Source organism: Chiloscyllium plagiosum, unplaced genomic scaffold (assembly GCF_037043375.1).
Source record: "Chiloscyllium plagiosum isolate Xiang-an unplaced genomic scaffold, Cpla_swu_hap1 HiC_scaffold_49, whole genome shotgun sequence".
NCBI lineage: Eukaryota > Metazoa > Chordata > Chondrichthyes > Orectolobiformes > Hemiscylliidae > Chiloscyllium > Chiloscyllium plagiosum.
In genome coordinates this window covers 18543637-18555972 of record NW_028270187.1, presented here as the reverse complement: position 1 = coordinate 18555972, position 12336 = coordinate 18543637, and positions in this window count along the sequence as shown.

Here is a 12336-nt window from a genome sequence, read left to right as displayed (position 1 = left end):
TGATTGATAACTTGGGAATCAAGCAATTCAAAGATACTACGTAGTATTCGGAATCACAGTGAGCATGAGCGAGATGGCATCAAACAGTGAAGACCATATTGAGGGCTTTTGGTCAGGATTATCCAGATGAATGTGATAAGGAAATTCCTTTTGAACTCTTTGTGATCAGACACGCACGGAATGAATTGACCAAATTCAGACTATTTGAATTAATTTGTGGGCATGAAGTAAAAGGACCATTACCATTGGTTAACGAGAAATTAATAAATCATAATTCAGAGACCACTTCAACAGGAAGTGGATCAGAAATCACAAATTCGCAATTTTGCAATTGGGAATAAGGTATTGGTGTTACTTCCAGTAACAGCTGAGCCTTTAGAAGCAAGTTTTAGTGTACCTTATCAAATTGGGGAAGAAATTGAATGAGGCGAACTACTTGGTACGGACTCCAGACAGGATGAGATCTCACAGAGTGTGTCATGTGAATTTGCTCAAAAGGTATTTTGAAATGGAAGAGAAGCAAGTGGAGACGGTGTTAATGATTACAGCACAGAGTGAAGAACCAAGTTCAGAGGATTCTGAATTGGACATTCCTCAAATCAAATTGAACAATGAGAAAGTTGTCAAAAATTGGGATAAACTATTGAGTTACCTTACACAAGAAAAGCAAAGTGACCTGAAAGAGTTATTACGATATCGTGGAGAGATATGCGGCAATAAACTGGGAAATACGAACATAATTGTGCATGATGTAGACACAGGGGATTCTGTTCTGATTAAGCAACATCCTTATAGGCACATGTTCAGAAGTAGATAGAGCGCACACTCCAAGATGTCATAATTAAGGACAAAAATATCAGATTGCTTAGATGGAACTTGTGGCTGCAGCCATTCAATCTGACAACTGTGCATATGGCAGGTCGCGAAAACGTGAAAGCTCATGAGTTATTGAGACTCGAATGAGATACGAAGGTGTTCGATGGTGGGTGTACCGCGGCCTGAATTTGCATAGGTTTGTGTTTGAATGTTTACAGTTAGTATAGTGTATCTGTTTGTGTTGAGACTACTAACTGGGTTCGAAGGGTTAAAATGCAGCCAGCTTTTAGCATCGATGGTTCTTTTTTTAGGGGGAGGAGACATATCACAAAGCAAGTTCCTTTTTTGTCTAAAAGCTGTTCCTTGGCTCAAGGAGACTCTGTCCTTGATTTTTTTCAGAGGTACAATAAAACGGGGCAAAGCTCAGATCAGTCTAGTTTGGTACAGAGATGAAAAGGATTTTCAGAGGCCTTTTGTTTTTATGGAAATAAATGAGACTTCAGGCCAAAGTGGTCATGCTTTATAAGTGACCAGTATAATGAACGGAGAGTGGTGAGCTATTTTTGCTGAACTAGCTGAGCTGAGCAGTTTTCAGTTGAGTTTTGAACTGGGAAGTTCGACTGGGAGCTGTGTGGAAACTCTCTCTCTTTTCTGATATTCAACTTCAACCTGGAAGTATGTGTTCCATTTATACTGGTTTTTATTGGGAGTTTGCGCATTGGGACTATTGTATATATTCAGAATAGCATAATTAAGTCTAGCTGAATCGGTTGAATTCTGTTGTGATTCTTTATTCTGTTCTTTGAGTTTTATTGTTTAATTTTATGAATAAAGTTTTTGTCTGTTTTAAAATCTAGCAGTCAACCTAGCTAAATTACTCTGGGTAATTTTCATTGTACACTTACCGAAACAAATTGCAAAGGTAATCTCTGGGCTGCTGCTTAAAAGTGTTTTGAGTGGTCTCGCCTAGTCCGTAATATCTCGGAGATGGAAGGTGCCTCCTTGGGACTTGGTACAAACCAATCACTTTCCCTCCTCATGGTCAGCATAACACGTGTGTACCATGAGCAATGGGGCCAGGAGGAACAACATGGAGCAGTCTGTCTGTGCAGTCTATGCCTTATTGATTTGTCGTGTTGCAGCAACAATGACATCCTCCTATTTCAGTGTAACAGTTTGGAGGGGCTGTATGGCCTCTTCAGTTCATGTGTCAATGTCTCGAGGGACTGAATGTCTTCCTCCTGGCCAGAGGGAAGGCATTCAAGGACTTCAGTGGGAAGCCCGTGGTGCCTGCCTACCAACACGTTGTGCTGACTAGACTCGATCTTCCTGAGTCATAGGAGACAAACGGAAGGCTGAAAAAACACTGCAAGACAGGCAGCATCATGAGCTGGGAAAGTCAACATTTCAGGTATAAATGTCCTTCAGAACTGGATTGGTGGATAGGAGGAGCTGCAGATAAAGACTGAAGGGGGTGGTTGGGGTGGGGAGATCGGGGGATGGTGAGTTATGGATATGTGGACACAAGTGGTGTGTGCAACCTGATTGGGCGATTGGAGGGATGAATCCCGTTGGCAGCTGAAAGGTAGGCTGGTTAGGTGGAATGGAAGACCTCCCAGTCACTTCCTATTTCAATTCTCTTTCCCAATCCCTTTCAAACATAGCCATTCTTGGCCTCCGCCAGTGCCACAATGAACCAAACCATAATTTGGAGGAACAAGATCTCATCTGTCACCTGTGCAGCCGACACCCGGGAACTCAACATTGAATTCTCCAATTTCAAATAACCTCCCTTCAAATGCCCCGACTCCCTTCCCAGGCTCTCCCCTCCCTTCCATTCCTCTGAGCAAGCTTTTGTCCAGCTACCAACTGGATTCAGCCCTCCCATCAACAACTCACTGATACCCTTCATCTGTGTTCACTTATCTCCCACCTCGCCACTCTGGCTCCTCCTCCCTCACCCGCCCCTTTATCTATAGACCCCCTTACTCCCATCCACAGTCCTGACGAAGGGTTATATCCAAGGCGTTCACTTCTCAAAGTCTTGATGCTGCCTTGCTTATTTTGTTCTTCCAGCTTCCTGCGTGTGTATTTTGGATTCCAGTACCTTTTTTTTTAAATTGTCTCCTTGTGTAATAGGTAGGAGTGAGTGAACGCATTGTGCCTCTTGTTATCCAACAGATCAGATGGGCTGAATGGCTTTCTTATATTACTGTGAAACCAGCTAAAGTTGCTAAAGGAGTTCCTCTTTCTTTTAATCGTGGAAATGTTTAGTGTCCAGCAATGCTTTTGATTCATGTTACCTTTATATAAACAGCACAAGCTTGAATGTTGTCCAGATTTGATACTTTAGTACTTTAGGAGGTGACTCATTGTTCTGAACATTGTATAATCTTCACAGAACATCCCCACCTCTGATCGTATGACGTAAGGGAAAGACATTGATGAAGCAGCTGAAGATGTTTGTGCCAAAGAAGCCATCCTGAGGATTGCTCACAGGGATATCCAGGGACTGGGAGGATTGATGTCAACCAGCCCAATTGTGTTCTGAATGATTCAACCAGTGGGGAGTTTACAACTGATTCCCATTAAGTTAAATTTTGTTCTGTCTCCTTGACATCTCGCTCAATCAAGTACTGTCATGATATCAGGGCCAATCACTTTACACTGTTTTCATATCTTTTATCCATGTCAACAGCCCAAGGTATATGTGTGGGGAGTGTTTCCTTCTCTCAGAGGGTAGTGATGATTGGGACCAGACAGTTGGGGAGGCCAAATCACTGAAATGTTTGGGGGGTGCGAGTGGGATTCCCTTGATCCCAGCTGCCTGTACCTGAGCCACGTCCCAAGTTCGAACATGAACCTGTGGACTAGTTTTGTCCCTCTCCATAACTATTTGAAAACTAATAGAACACTCTATATACTGCTTGAGGAAACTTTCCTGACGCATTTAACAGATTCTATCTCATCAAATCCCTTAATGCTCTGGCCGTTCCAGTCTGTATTAGAAAAATGAAAATCCCGTATTATGATAACCCTATTGCTCCTGCAGGTCTCCCCTCTCTACCTGCATATTTGTTACTCTCATTCCTGTTGACTCTTTGGGGGTCTATATTACAATCCCAATCACCTCACTATTCCATTCGTATTTCTTAACTCCAACTACAAAGCCTCACTGGGTGATCCATCAGTTATTCTATCTCTGATTACTGCTGTGGGACACCCCTTAATCAGAAATGCAATTCCCCCTCCCCTCCTTCCACCATTTCTGTTTCACCTGAAGCACCTGTTCCCTAGCACATTAAGCTCTCAGTTCTATCCATCACTTAGCCATATTTCTGTAATGGCTATAATTTCTCAGTCCCACCTACGTATCCACGCCCTGAGTTCATCGGACTTACCTGTCAGCCCTCTTGCATTGAAACAGATGCAATTTAATCCAAAATGCATTACTTCCTCTCTGTCGTTTTCCAGCCTAACCTTACTATTTCTATTTACTCTGTCTCCTTCCACTTGCCTCCCTGCTCTTGAGGATACGACCACCTGCCAATCTAGTTTAAACCCTCCCTTGTAACCCGAGCAAAACTGGCCGCCAAGATATCCTCTCCAGTGCATGTCTCGGACGGTAATCTCCCTCTCATGAGATTATCACTGTCAAGGTTTTTTTTAAAAATGTTTCTCCTAGCTCTCTGTAATCACGCTGCAGGACCTCGTCCCTATTTCTACGGGTATCATTTGTGCCAACATGCATTATGATTTCTGGCTGCTCACCGTCCTCCTTGAGAATATTCTGCAGCCACTTGGAGACATCCTGGTCCCTTGCACCTGGCAGGTAGCCCACCATCCTGGATTCCCGTTTGCGACCACAGAATCTCCGAACTGTCCCTCTAACAATCGACCCTCCTATCTTTACCATCCTGTTTACTTTAACCCTTTCCCGTGGTGCCCCAGAGCCAGTGGTAATACCACCAACCTGGCGACTGCTGCTTTCCCCTGAACGGTCATCTCCCCCAACAATCCAAACTGGTCTACTTGTTATCGAGGGGAATGGCCACATCAGATTCGTGTACTCCCTGCCTACTCACTTTGCCATTCCTGGTGGTACCCATCTACTCTCTGCCTGGAACATGATAGGAAGCAAGGAACGCCTGTTGGGATTAAATTGTGTTTATTTAAATACAACAGGACTGACAGGTAAGGCTAATGAACTCAGGACGATGAACGTTGGACTGGAATATTACAGAAACATAACTAGGGTCGTGTCTATGAATTTGTCAGTATCTCGGATGACCCTGAGTGCACCCTAGATAAGATTACCTACAGTGGTCCACCAAGTCCGTACCAACCTACCGAAGAGCAGCCCACCCAGACCCACTCCCCTATGCGCAACACTACTGGTCATTTAGCATGACCAATTCACCTAACCTGCACATCTTTGGACTGTGGGAGGAAACCGCAGCACCCAGAGGAAACCCATGCAGACACAGGGAGAATGTGCAAACTCCACATAGACAGTTGCCCGAGGCAGGATTTGAACCCTGATCGCTGGTTCTCTGAGGCAGCAGTGCTAACCCAAGAGCCACCGTGCCGCCCAACGTCGCTCCCTAACACGGTCTCCCAGGATCTAAAGCTAAGTGCAGTGCCCACACGTGTAGCCATCAGTGACGGTGGAAATCTCCCCCTGAGCAACCACATACCATAAGAGGAGCATGCGACTGCCTAAATGCCATCTCGACTGCTGTAACAATAAAGTTAAAAGGACTATATTTGAGTTTACCTGTACATTTTGCTGAGATGGAGCTGTCCGAAGCCTCTCGTGCCAAAGACTTACCGCTTACTCTGCTACCAACGGCATGTCTCTCTATCTCTCCATATTTAATTTTGGTCAGGGAAGGAAGGAGACACGACAGTGATGTAGTGTTTAGGCCTTCAGCACTCTTTGACACCTGGCCTCTGACTACCTGTTCCCCAGTGCAGGTCGCTGCTTGGCCTTGGAGGGTGTCTTGCTGAGGTCTTCCTTCTAGTAGTGGTGACTGTGTCGATGCAAATCCTCACCCCGACAAGCAATCCGTGTTATCGCAGTCCTCTCATACTTTCTGTCTATTAGTATCGCGTTTATGAATTCCTTGAATCCCTCGATTGCATTCCAAACACTGTCTCACTCCATCGTGAGAGAGATGGTGTTCTTGTGAATACAGGGCTATTGGAAAAGAACACCATTAGACATAGAGGCAACAATATGTTTATCCTCTCACTGAGTCTGCTTTTCCTTCGATTAGGTGATATTTATTTTGTTAATCCCCCATTCCACTTTCCTGTGATTTCCCCGTAACACTTGTATAAAAACCTGTCTGTCTCAGCCTTGATGTTTAATGATCCAGCCTCAACAGCCCTCCGAATTTTCTAGAATTGTTTACTTTTCACTGATGTGAGACTTGGTCTTTAATCTGGTGATTTGTCCACTATATCTTACATAAAATTCCAATTCTTCCTCAGGTCCTGTATCAATTTGCTCAAGGGTCAAACGGTCACTCTCCCTGAATCCAAGAACTGCTTCTCCAAACTGAAGACAGATTCATAGCATGTTTTTAACCTATTCTCTGGCTCTGTAAACAGGCTGCCTCCTTAGTCCCTAATACTCCCATTCTTTCCCGCGTTATCCTCTTCCCATTAGTAAACCAAACAAAAATTACTTTGGATTCTTGCTAATCTTACCCGCTAAAGTTTTATCAACCTTCCTTCTGCTCTTCCACTGATTTTTTAAGTTTAGTACTACGCTTTCTATATTCGTTTAGGTCCTTCATTGACCTGCTCACTTGGTGCCAGAGTTAAGCTTTTCATTCCTTTTTCATCCTATTCGGAATTTGTGTCGACATCTGAGGTTCTCTGGGTTTGTTTACTTAAATTTTATCTTCGGTGTAACATGCTGGGCCGACACTGTCATCAATTCAATTTTAATCAAATGATCCCCCAACCCCCGCCCCATCTTGTTCTGCGACACTTTCACCCAGACGCAACTGCACTTTGGCCAGATCCTGTCATTTGTTTCCATAAAATCTGTCTCTCCAATGCAAATAGCTCTTATTTTTCTAACATTGTTGGGGTCTTTTCCTTAGCAAAGTCAAAATGTGTGATATCACAGTCACTGGTCCTATAATGCTCTCCCACTTCTAGCTGGAACAGCTGACTGGCTTCGTTCCCCACAGTGAGACCCAGCGCTGCACTGCCCATTGTTGTATCTGCTCTACGTTGATATAAGAAGCTCTCTGGAATAAATTTCAAAACACCTGCCCCCTCTTCAAAAGTTATCATTGACCTAATGAATGTTTGGGATTGAAATGCCTGAACATAATGATCCTATTATTGTGTTTACACATCTCAATAACTTGGTTATGTACCTGCTCCCGTACTTTCCTTTAACTGGGGGTCTATAATATATCCCTAGCAGTGTTTCTGTCATGGTTTTGATCCTGAGCTCTAAACACCAAGCCTCATTAGAAGATCATTTCAAGATATCGTCCCTTCTTCCGCCAGTAACTGACTCCATAATTAAAAAGGCAACACCAGTTCCTCTTTTACCCTCTCTGCTGTCCTGACTATAGTTCTGGGAACACAGAATATTGAGTTGTCAGCCCCGACCTCCCAAAAACACATCTCTCTAATGGCAAAAATGTCACACTTCCACATGCCACCTCGTTTCCTTATCATATCTGTCTGTCTGATAATATTAGCAGCGTTAAGGTAAAGCACATCCAACCTGGAATATATCACCTGGAATGCTCTGCACCTCGGAATTCTTCAGTCATTCATTGTTCGTTATCAACCTGTCCAATTCATGAAACAAGACTGTTACTCTAGGACTGAATGAATATCTGTTGAATTTGAATTTCGGTTTTAGTAAATGTGTTCATCAAATGCAACTTTCAAGAACTGAACAGTCAGATCCAGATACAACGAGTTTCTGCTGATTAGTTCCCTGCTCAGTGTGCAGAGGGGACAGCCCTCAGTAATGGAGAAAATGAGGACTGCAGATCCTGGTGATCAGAGTCGAAAATTGTGTCGCTGGAAAAGCACGGCCAGTCAGGCTGCATCTGAGGAGCAGCAGAGTCAAATCTTCCCATGTATTCCATTCCATAATATACAGGATATTGGTAACCATACTTGGTCAGGAAGGCAGCACTCTACAGAGCCCTGAAATTGAAAGCAGTCAATCAGTTGGTTGGACAGGGAGTAAACAAGTTGCGCTGAAATACAGATTGATTGAAGTACAAACATAAAGATAGATAAATCCCTCGGCCAGATGGGAAACACACTAGGTTACTACAGGAAGAGAGGGTAGAGATTTCTGTGCCTTTGGCGATTGTCGTTGCGTCTTCAGTCTCCATTGGAGTAGCGTCGGTTGATTGGAGGGTGGCAAATGTTCGTTCCTTGTTCAGGCAAGGAAACAGGTATTTTCCTGAGAATGACAGTCCAGTCAGTCTTGCATCAGTATTGGGCAAAGTGTTGGAGAGGATTCTGAAAAATTATCGTTTGATTATAAATAGTCAGCATGGCTTTGTGAGGGGCAGGTCATACCTCACAACTCTTATTGGATTCTTTGAGGATGGGATTAAGCACACTGAAGAAGGTAGAACAGTGAATGCGGAGTGCATTGCTTTTAACAAGGTGTTTGATAGGCTTCCCCGTGGTAGTTTCATTCAGAAAGTAAGGAGGCATGACATACAGGGAGACCTATCTGTCTGGATACAGAATTGGCGAGCCCATAGAATACAGAGGGTGGTGGTAAATGGGAAGTATTCAGTGTGGAACTAGGTGAGCAGTGGTGTTCCGTAAGGATCGATTCTGGGACCTCTGCTGTTTGTGATTTTGATAAATGACTTGGATGACGAAGTGGAAGGGTAGGTTCGTAAGTTTGATGATGTAACACAGCTTCGTGGAATTGTGGATAATATGGAGGGCTGTTGTTGTTGCAACAGGACATTGACAGGATGCAGGACTCAGCTGCTAAGTGGCAGATGGTGTTCAATATGGAAAAGCGGGATACGATTCATTTTGGAAGGTCGAATTTGAATGCAGAATACAGGGTTAAAGGCAAGATTCTTACATTGTGGAGGAACAGGGGGATCATATGGTCCATGGCATAGCTCCCGCAAAGTTGCCACCCAGGTTTATAAGGTTGTTAAGGAGGTGTTTGATGTGTTCATTAGCTGAGGGATTGAGTTTAAGAGCTGCAAGGTGATGCTGCAACACTATGGATCCCTGGTGAGTCCACACTTAGAATAATGTGATCAGTTCTGGTTGCGTCGTTATAGGAAAGATGTGGAAGCTTTGGTGAGGGTGCTGAGGAGATTTATCAAGATGCTGCCTGGACTAGAGGGCATATCTTACAAAGAAAATTTAAGGGAGCTCGGGTGTTTTCCTCATTGGAACGAAGAAGAATGTAAAGTGACTTGACAGGGGTGTTCAAGATGATGAGAGACATAGATAGATTGGATAGCCAGAGACTTTCTCCCAGGGTGGAAACGGCTCTCTAGGGTATATGATTGGAGAAAGGTTTAGGGGAGATGTCAGAGGTAGGTTCTTTACACAGAGAGTGGTGTGTGTGTGCAATGAACAGCCAGCAGTTGTAGTAAAATCAGCTATATTAGGGGTATTTAATTGGATAGCACATGAATGATAGTATAATGAAAGGTATGTAGGTTAGTCTGATCTTAGAGTAGGATAAAATGTCGACATAACGTCAAGGGCCGAAGGGACTGCACTGTGCTGCACTGTTCTATGTTTCCAGTTTCACCCAGCTTGTGGATTCTCATCAATTGTTGAATGTGTGAGGGAGCGATGTGTGTGAGTTCAGGAAGCTTTGGAGGGTATAAGGCCAAAACCTCCAGTTATGGTGTGCATTGTTACAGTCACCTGAAAACCAGTATAATCTGTGTGGTTACTTAGACCAGACAGAATCCACCAAGTTCAGTTATTAATGCGATTTTTGGATTGCCGTTTGCTGCTGGTTATTTCACATACATTCTACTGTGTGACCCATGTAGTAATCTCTGACCATTCACAGAGATGGACAATTTTATTTTGATACTGGAGAATGTGAAGGTGGCATTTATTGGATATGGCTTTAGTGATTTCTTTGTGAGACACAAGGCACTGCAATAGATTGTCAACTTGTTAACGTCTTCACCCATGTCTGATCCGGGGTGCAGATGTATGGAGTCTGGGAGGCAGGTTAGATTTCATCACCATAGGTAACTTGTATGGTGTGATTATGGCTCTCCATGTCAACACGTATGCTCTCTGGGCCAGTCTCTGACTGAAGATGAATTTTAAAACTTGGTTTCTGGTCAGCCATTAGTATTTAACGTGGACAACATTTTTACCTACACTGAGACCAGTGATAGTCTGTTGGCGTGTTCTACTCCTGCCCAAGGTGGATTCCAAACTATTTATTTTGAAGTAATGTTTGGCTGACTGCCCAGAACCACGTTAGATTCTCCATGCACAGATTGTGGAACAGGCCACTGAGTCTCTGTTTCACAGGCAGCTGTGAGGTCCAATAACACTGTAAATGGTTTCAGATCTATTTGAAACAATTTTCAGCGTAGCTCCTTGCAAGGATTTGAGTTTACTGACCCCGAACAATAATCGGATGTTTGCTATATTTCACGAATTGGGCAAATCTAAGACGTGAATGATAATCATTCAAGTGAACTATAATCTCTTAAATCAATTATGGTGATTCTATATTTATGGAACTAAAATATAAACTCCTGTCACGATTTTCTAACAAAGAACTAAAGTATGTACATTTTATTTTATCGAAGAAAGAACTTAACTCTTGTAATCAGAATTAGATATTCAATGTCAGGGTTCAAAGCAATGTTTTGCCACTCCAATATTTTTAAAGTGGATGGCTTCTGAATGATTGCATGTTCAGAGTGAGCAAACGATTGAACATACAAATAGAATTAGCGTTCTTATACACATATATAAACAATCAGTTTAATTTCTCACTGAAATGTACGATCTTCAGCTATTTGCCAGCAATTCAAAAACAGCAATAATGCAACATGGACTGTGAATATTAAACTAAATAAATTATTTGTGTTACCAAAGTTTGTGAGAAGATTTGTAGCTCGGGTGCTCATTGTTGTGGTTCTGTTCACCGAGTTGGGAGGAATGCCGGAGGAAAGATCACAGAAGCGCTTCACAGGAGGCTCCCAAGCACCGAGGATGTCACCTAGACAGGGGACGAAACATCTGCAACACAAATTCCAATGGGAATCCTGTGCCAACCGCCTAAGCGCCACAATCGAACAACTCCGGTTCCTGCATGCAACACAAATTCCCAGCTCGGCGAACAGAACCACAACTATTTGTGTTACCAAATTTTAGTGAATAATAATTTGAAAACTTCCAATTTTTAGAATGAATGATGTTTAATATGAAACGTGAAGAGTGAAAAATAAACAATGAACATGATATCGTGTAAGTTAAAAGTCAGAGATTTCCAAAGAGTTTTGTGACAAAGCAATGATATATATTTTGTTTTAGTAATTGAAATTCAGCATGTAAAATATTCATGTTCTGAGTAATAATTAGACTTCACAATGAAGCTGACCTTGCAATACTTGCATTTTAAATGCTTATTCTGCACCAAATAATCAGATATTTGCGAGCATTTACACTGTAAAATAATTGGATACTGACTTTAATTCACAGCTGGCAAATGATAGAGTACAAAACTTTAAAGTACAGGAGGAGGCTATTGGCCATTATGTATAAATCAGCTCCAAAATGTCTCCCAAGCACCCCCCATTTGCCAGCCCTCTCTCTGTTGCCCGTTAAATTCATAATTTCCAAATATATATCTAGTTCTCTTTTGAATCTTCATCCCCAACTTTCCCAGCCAGTCAATTCCAATTCGTAATAACTCTCTAAATAAAGACGTTTTTCCTTATTTTACTCCTAGCTCTTTTGCTGACTACCTTGAAATTAGAATTCCTTGATGCTGTAATGCCAACTAATAGAGTATTCTTTTTCGACTCTGCAACTTTTTCCATACTTTTGAGCACCGCAATAAATTCACATCTTTGTCTGTTCTGCTCTAGGAACAATAAGCCTTGCATGAACTGTAACAAACACTACAACGGAAAACAAGCCTAAAACAAGTCACCAGGATATATGAACATCAACTAGCTACAAAAGACATGATCCCAACACTAATTTCTTATGTACTGATGAGGAAGTACGCCACTTTGACTAGGTCTCCGTATACATCTTAGGATAGGCCAAACGGAGACAAGCACAAGAATTCCTAGAAACATGGCATTCCAACCGGAACTCCATCAACAAACACATCAATTTTGACTCCATCTACCATCCTCTGAGAAAAAGGGCCTGAAATGACATCATCGACACAGGAAATTACATTACCAACTCAAGGAAACTGAAACAGTAAAATAGAAAGTGGGAGATAACACCAGCACTTCACTGGAGGCTAACTTACTGAGTACA